The 7,292-nt window shown below is 33.3% G+C and overlaps 1 non-coding gene across 1 annotated transcript; it reads right to left on the reverse strand.

Moving 5' to 3' along the window:
* Nucleotides 1-6,424: 6,424 nt before the first annotated feature.
* On the reverse strand, nucleotides 6,425-6,531 carry LOC135269444 (U6 spliceosomal RNA). The gene has a single exon (XR_010337737.1). It is a non-coding gene; the product is annotated as a U6 spliceosomal RNA (small nuclear RNA).
* Nucleotides 6,532-7,292: the final 761 nt, after the last annotated feature.

Below are 7,292 nucleotides of genomic sequence, written 5' to 3' on the forward strand. Positions count from 1 at the left end.
ATTTATATTGGATTTTTTGTATAAACTGTATTATTGAGTCTTGTATTTTTTATCCATTCTGACAATCTCTACCTTTTAATTGGTGTTTATACCATTGCTATTTAAAGTGATTATTTATACAGCTAGTGTTATAACCAAATTGTATCCTCCCAAAATTTATATTCTGAATGAATTTTTGTATCTATGATCATGATGTTAAACTTCAACGTGACTGTATCTGGAGATGGGTTTTTTAAATAGGTAATTAAATAAGGTCATGAGGGTCGAATTTTAATGGGACAGGACTTTGGTCTTATAAGAATAGGAAAAGAGAAACTTCTCTCTCTCTGCCATGTGAGGAAACAGTGATAAGGTGGACATATGCAAGCCTGGAAGAGAGTCTATACGTGAATCCAACTATTCTGATACCCTAAACTTAAACTTTCAGTCATTTCTAGTATCTAAGCTATCCAGAGTATGGTATTTTGCTAGGTCAGCCTAAGTCGGGGTGGTTTATTTAATATCTGTCATGTACGTTTTTGTGTTCCATTAATTACCTTTGTTTATTGTTCTTATTTTAGTTTTCCACCCTTTTTCTGCCTTTCATGGTTTTCAGGTTTTATACAATTTAATTTCTTCTCCTTTCTTAGCACATCAGTTATACTCTTTAAACCAAATAAATGTTTTTTGGTTGCCTTACAGTTTCCCATATGCATTTACAACTAATTCATGTACTATGAATGGATTATACATAAGAATACATAACAGAATATATTGTTGTTATTATTATTTGAACAAATTGTAGGTTATAGCAATGAAGACTTTTAAAAAAGTGTTTATTTTACCTTCTCTTATTCTTTCATTGAAGCGCTTCTTTTATTTCTTTATATTCAAGGTTCTCATTGATATTATTTTCCTTCTCTCTGATAAATTTATTCTAATATATATTGCTATATCAGTTAACTGGCAACAAATTTCCTCAACTTTTAACTGAGAAAGCCTTTAGCCCTCCTTTCCTTTTGAAGGATAATTCACAAGATATATAATTCTAGGTTTGTGTTTTTCTTCTCTTAAACATTTTAAGTGTTTTACTCCACTCTATTCTTGCTTGCATGGTTTCTGAGGAGACATCACATATAATTTTTGCTCTTGCTTTTCTATAGGTAAGATTTTTTTTCTCTCTGAATACTTCCAATATGTTTTCCTCAGACTTATTTTCCTGTAGTTTGATTATTGTATTCCCAGGTTTAGCTTTTGGCATTTATTGTACGGGGTGTTCGCTGAGCTTCCTGGATCTATTATTTGGTATCTGATTTTAATTTGGAGAAATTCCCAGCCATTATTGTTTCAAATATTTCCTGTATTCCTCTCTCTCCTTCTGCCCCTTCTAGTGTCCCTATTATGGATAAGTTTCACACTTTGAAGTTGTCTTATAGATCTTGAATATGGTGTTGCATTGTTTCTCTTTTCAGTCTTTTTTTCTTTTGGACATTTGTATTGAAAAAGCCTGAAGCTTAGAGATTATTTCCTCAACTGTATTAGGTCTACAGATTAGTTTATCAAAGACATTCTTAATTTCTGTTATGGTGGTTTTGATCGCTAGTATTTTCTTCTGATTCTTTATTAAAATTTTCATGTTTCTGTTTACATTGTCAATCTCATCTTGCATACTATGTATTTTATTCATTAGAACCCTTAGGATGTTAATCATCGTTGCTTTAAATAATCAGTCTAATACAAAGTGGTCTGACGTATTTCAAAATGGTTGCATTTCTCCTCCTTCTGCCAGAAGCATGAGTGGATTTTTTTTTTTCTGGAATATTCACTGTGAGAATCTGTTTGAACTCCTGGAAGTAAAACTCACAGGTGTGGGGATCCTTTTATTACAAAGCCTCCATGAAGTTTTTAACTCTCAGTCTTGCCCACAGTGAACCTTCAGAAATTTATCAATTACAGTTCAGGCTCTCATACCCCAGTAATGATTCTCATGAAGACTCCTCTTCGTTGGTTTCTTTTCCAGTAAGTTGTGATTCTCTGTATTTACTTGTCTGTCTCTCCAATTTGGGGACAGCAGTTTGCCCTGTAACCTCACTTTTCTGACCAATCTAAGTAAAGTTGTTATTGCAGCTTATTCAGCTTTCTATTTGTTGTTAGACAGGAAAGATGACTTCCAAGCTTCTTGTATGTTGGATTGGAAACCAAAATTTGATGTAATCAATTTTTATAAATGACCTATGGATAATTGGATGTCACCTACTTTTCTCCCAGAAGTTTTTTCCTTTATAATTTATTTGTAAGAGTTCTCTCAATATTAATTATGCCCATAATTTTATATATAGATAAATGGAAAGAGAGAAAGAGTGAGAGTGAGTAAGTGCACTTGTGGTTCCCCTAATTTGGTGCTGGCCTTTTACTTTTGTTTCTCTTGCTTGGAAAATTTTCAAATAATTGAGTTGGGCAATCTTCCACTCTGTTTTTCCTTACGTCAGTAATTTTGGAGCAGTGGACATATTGAAGTAGGATTCTTTTTTTTTTTTTTTTTTTTTTGAGGCGGAGTTTCACTGTTGTTACCCAGACTGGTGAAGTAGGATTCTTAAATGAGCAAAGGAATATGCAATGTAACATGCAGTTTGCCCACACTGAATCTTCAGAAATTCATCAATTACAGTTCAGGTTCTCTTACACCAGTAATGATTCTCACGAAGAGACCTCTTTACGGGTTTCTCTTCCAGTAAGTTGTTATTCTCTGTATCTACCTGTCTGTCTCTCCCTCCAATTTGGGGACAGTAGTGGGGAAAGCATGCTTAACAATAAAGTAACTTCGCATTTTGAAAATTTTGTATATAAACATTGCATTCATAATACAAACTATTGAAGAATGATTCAATACAAACTTAGCTGGTAGAAATATAACAAAATATAAACGATGATACTTAAGAGGGATATGTCACCTATGGAATAGTAGGAGATCTGTACAGGGAAGAGATGATTTACACTGATTTATAAAGAGATAAAATGGCTGAAAAAAAAACTGTTTATGGACTCTTCATTTGATGATGTACTTAGAAAGTTAACCCTTACCCTGAGGTCAGATAACTAGTATTTTCTAAGTATCAGTAACTGAGGCTGCATAACCTAAGTTTTAAAATAAACAGTTCATTGAATAGATATGAAGGATGTTTATACAACTGATGAAAACGCTGAAAAATTCCGTCTCCGAAAAGGAATGCACTTAGTTATCTTTTCTTTTGCTTTTTCTTATAAACGGCAAAATGTTTAGGTTTTTTTCATTCAATATATTTCAAGCATCTCTAATAACGATTCCACTTTTCTTTGCATTGAATATACATTTTAAAATTATAGGATTACTTTTTGTCATCTCCTCCACCTCCTCCTCCTCCTTCTTCTTCTTTTCTCTCTCTCTCTCTCTCTCTCTCTCTCTCTCTCTCTCTCTCTCTCTGTGTCTGTGTGTGTGTGAACTTCAGCAAATCACCTTATGTATCTGTGATATCTTGGCAGCATGTTATGGTTTTGTGTTCTTATTACATAGACATGTTTTCCTGTTGTGCATTAAGGGTGTCGATGAGTTCTAAAAATATTTTACTTTTAGACCTGCATTAAATGATTTTTAAAAGCATATTGGAAATTTAAGGTAAAATTCTATTTATTTGGTTCTATAATGTTTTATCAGGGACCTAAAGTAGTTTTCTTTCTGTTTTTCACATGTGAAACAAGATGATATGTATACATATCCAATGTTAATCAATGAACAGCATGTGTGGTGTGTGCTTTTCCTTGGCTCTACTCACTTTTCACATAAATAGTTTTGCCAGAAAATCTCAACAAAAATATTGTACTGTAAAGTTTATGGTCTCATATAAAAGTAGCAAATAAGCAGAATAATGAATTTTAAAATACTAGAGTAAGAACATTTGCATGCAATACCCAACAAAACATGTCTAATTGGCAAAACACTTAGCTATTATAATCAGAGTTAAAATTTACACTGAGAAAACTTTACACTTGTTTTGGTAGAATACTCTGGCATATCTGTAGCCAAAGGACAGATGGGTGTGCATAGGATCTGGCCCAACTTCCAGCAAATGTTCTAGCATATCTTATTTGTTTTGGGATGTTTGTGGCTAGCTAAATAATTAATTAATTTTCATAATTATTATTTTTAATTGAAAAGTGAAAAATTTTGTTTTTATTGCAAACAAGATTATCTTTTGATATGTGTATACATTGTGAAATGACATAATCAAGCTAATTAACATAGTTATTACCTCACATACTTACTTTTTTTGTAATGAGAACATTTAAAATCTATTCTTGCAGAATTTTGCAAGTATACAATATATCATTATTTACTATAGTAACCACTGTATACAATAGGTCTCTAAAACTTATTTCTTTTGTGTAGCTAAAACTATGTATCCTTTAATCAACATCTCCCCACTCTCTACCCCCATCCCCGACCACTGCTAACAACCATCCTATTCTCTATGCCTATAAGTTTGATTTTTTGAATTGAGTCAGAATAGTTATCTATGTTCACCATCGCTTTCTAACCCAAACTATCTTATTCAACCCAATAGTCCTCCAACCTATGGTGATACCAGGGTTCTTTCTATCTCTATCCTGTCCATTGCAATTTTAGAAGTGGTCATTAACCCTTTTCAGAAGCAATAAATAGTTATCACTCCCCTCAGCTTCCTGCTTTATCTCATGTGAATGATGGTGCTCCAGTCTGTGGGGAAGAACTAAAAGATGCAAGAGTGGAGTACCATCATGGGTTTAGCCATCTGACTATTGTGAAAAGTAATATCCATAGACATTGGCTTCCAGTCATGACAATATATCTGAAACCTTTCATCCAACTGCAAATAAGTACAAAATTTCATAAAACATATGAAAGAATTCAATTTGGCTGATATCTTTCATTGAATCAACCACAATTTTACCACACTGAAAAATTTGCGGAGTGTCTATCACTTGATGTGAAAATGTGAAATTATGAATAGAAAACACGCAGACACGTAATGCAGTAAAAATATTCTGGAATTTGTGGCATTTGCCTATAAAAAGAAAATAACATTTTTGGGTGCATATAATTTTATGAGAATTATATGAGCTAAAATATGTGATATGCCCACTTAGGCCTGGCCAATAATGGAATCATACAAATAATATATGCTTCTCAAATTATGGACATATATATGTATGAGTGTGTGTGAAACTTTGGTGTATTTTATATGTAATATACGCCCACACAAATACATATACATATCTATATATATAATAAGTATGCTTATAGTAGCAAATAAACAAAAAAACAAGTTTACAGTATATCTCATTAAACTTCTGGGTCACACATAGAAAATTTTCATTGAGCCATAATTTGCTTTATTCTATTGAAATGTTTCTAATTTATAATTTTATTTCGTAGGCATGCATATATTCAAGATGATTAAATTTGCAATATATTAATGAAGGACTTAGGGTACCCTGTACAAGCCAGTTAACATATTAGCACTTAACTGACGTTGAAATAATCTTGCCAAAAATATATTCTACCAACAAACATTGGGTTCTTGTATCATTTCCAATTTGGATAATAAATTAATATTTGACAGCAAGATTTTTGTTTTGTTTAGGTGATCTAAATATCTGGACTATTCAGTGGATATCCCATTTTAAAATAGCAAGTATTACTTACATATTTGCTGCCATAGTAGTTTAAGGGTCTTGCTTTTTAAAATATGTATCATGATATTCATGTTGGTGATATGTGTAGATTCTAACAAAGTGGAAGTTTCATATAAATAAAACATAATAAACATGCCCTGAAAAATTCTTTTTAAAATTATAACAAGATTTATCACTTTCGTTAGATCTGACACAACTTATTTATTAGAGAGTGTGCACATCTGTATATTTGCATACTAAAAATAGATTTTCAGGAAACAAAAGGTTGCTTAGAATATATAACCCCTTACTTGCTTAAATTATATGTTTCTGAGTGGAGTATTATGATCTTGTTTTCAACTATATGTATGTGACTACCTAATTACAAAGCAGGCATTTTAAATATGTGTCTGTTTCAAAGCATTGTATCTCAGAAAAAAAAGGTATTAGTAGCAGTGTTCAAGAGTAAAGAGAGGCAGACATGTTCAGTGGATTGAACATAGATATCAAGATATTCATCCTCCATTCTCAGTAAGTTTTATTGTGACTATAATTAATTCAGTGCAGACCCATTGTAACTCTTTGGCTATGAAAATGCTGATAGCATGATCAATCCATGAAGAATCATGTCATTTTTATTTTACCTTAGACTCATTATTAGTTTAATTGAAATTTACAAGGGTAGCAGAGAATGGGATTGGGGGATGGTGTCGCTTTTTTTTTTTTTTTTTTTTTTTTTTTTTTTAAAATAACAACAAAAAATATGGAACGCTTCACGAATTTGCGTGTCATCCTTGCGCAGGGGCCATGCTAATCTTCTCTGTATCGTTCCAATTTTAGTATATGTGCTGCCGAAGCGAGCACGGTGTCGCATTTTTAATGTCTAACTTTAATATGTTTTTATTAGCTTTGTAAAATAAGAGAAAATATTTAGTGCTGAGGCTTGCTGGTTGGGGGAGGGAATTGTAGCCATGAGGGAGCATGGAGGAGCGAGAGTTTACCAAACTGACTTAGGTATAGGAATAGACTCTGAGAAGGGTGGCCAAATTGTATTGCATCCAAATGATAAGATAAATAGGAGCTTGTTTCAGTAAGCATTGTTGTTTCAGGTTTTCCATGGCAAGCTCCTAGCTGGTGTGTAAGGAATGCAAGAAAGGATGGGGAACAGTGATGAGAGTGTGCAGGATCCAGCCCTCTAGAAGGATAATGAGAACTAGGGTAGATGTTAGGCTCCAGCCAGGTGGCTGTGGGTGGCTCAGAACGTTCTACAATATGACTGGGAATTATAGGACTTGACCAATAAAGCATAGAAGAAAACCCAGCCATCATAGAGAATCCATTGATATAGTGGTCATGCAGGAATACAAATACCTGCATACTCAATCAAGAGCAAACGTTGAGATCTAGACCCCACTTGGTAGTTTGCTGTGGCTCTTTACATAAATACATACACACACACACACACACACACACAGACACACATACCCACACACACACACGCCTGCTCTTCACTCAGGAATTGCATGTGACTGAAAGTGTTGGTGAAATGCATCAGTGCCTCCAGCTGTGAGAGGTTGGGGAAGGCAGGGCATGATAAAGAGAATAGTGTCTCATTATGTATGTCT

The sequence above is a fragment of the Aotus nancymaae genome, unplaced genomic scaffold (genome assembly GCF_030222135.1).
Source record: "Aotus nancymaae isolate 86718 unplaced genomic scaffold, 86718_ANA_hifiasm-v0.15.2.pri h1tg000004l, whole genome shotgun sequence".
Taxonomy (NCBI): domain Eukaryota; kingdom Metazoa; phylum Chordata; class Mammalia; order Primates; family Aotidae; genus Aotus; species Aotus nancymaae.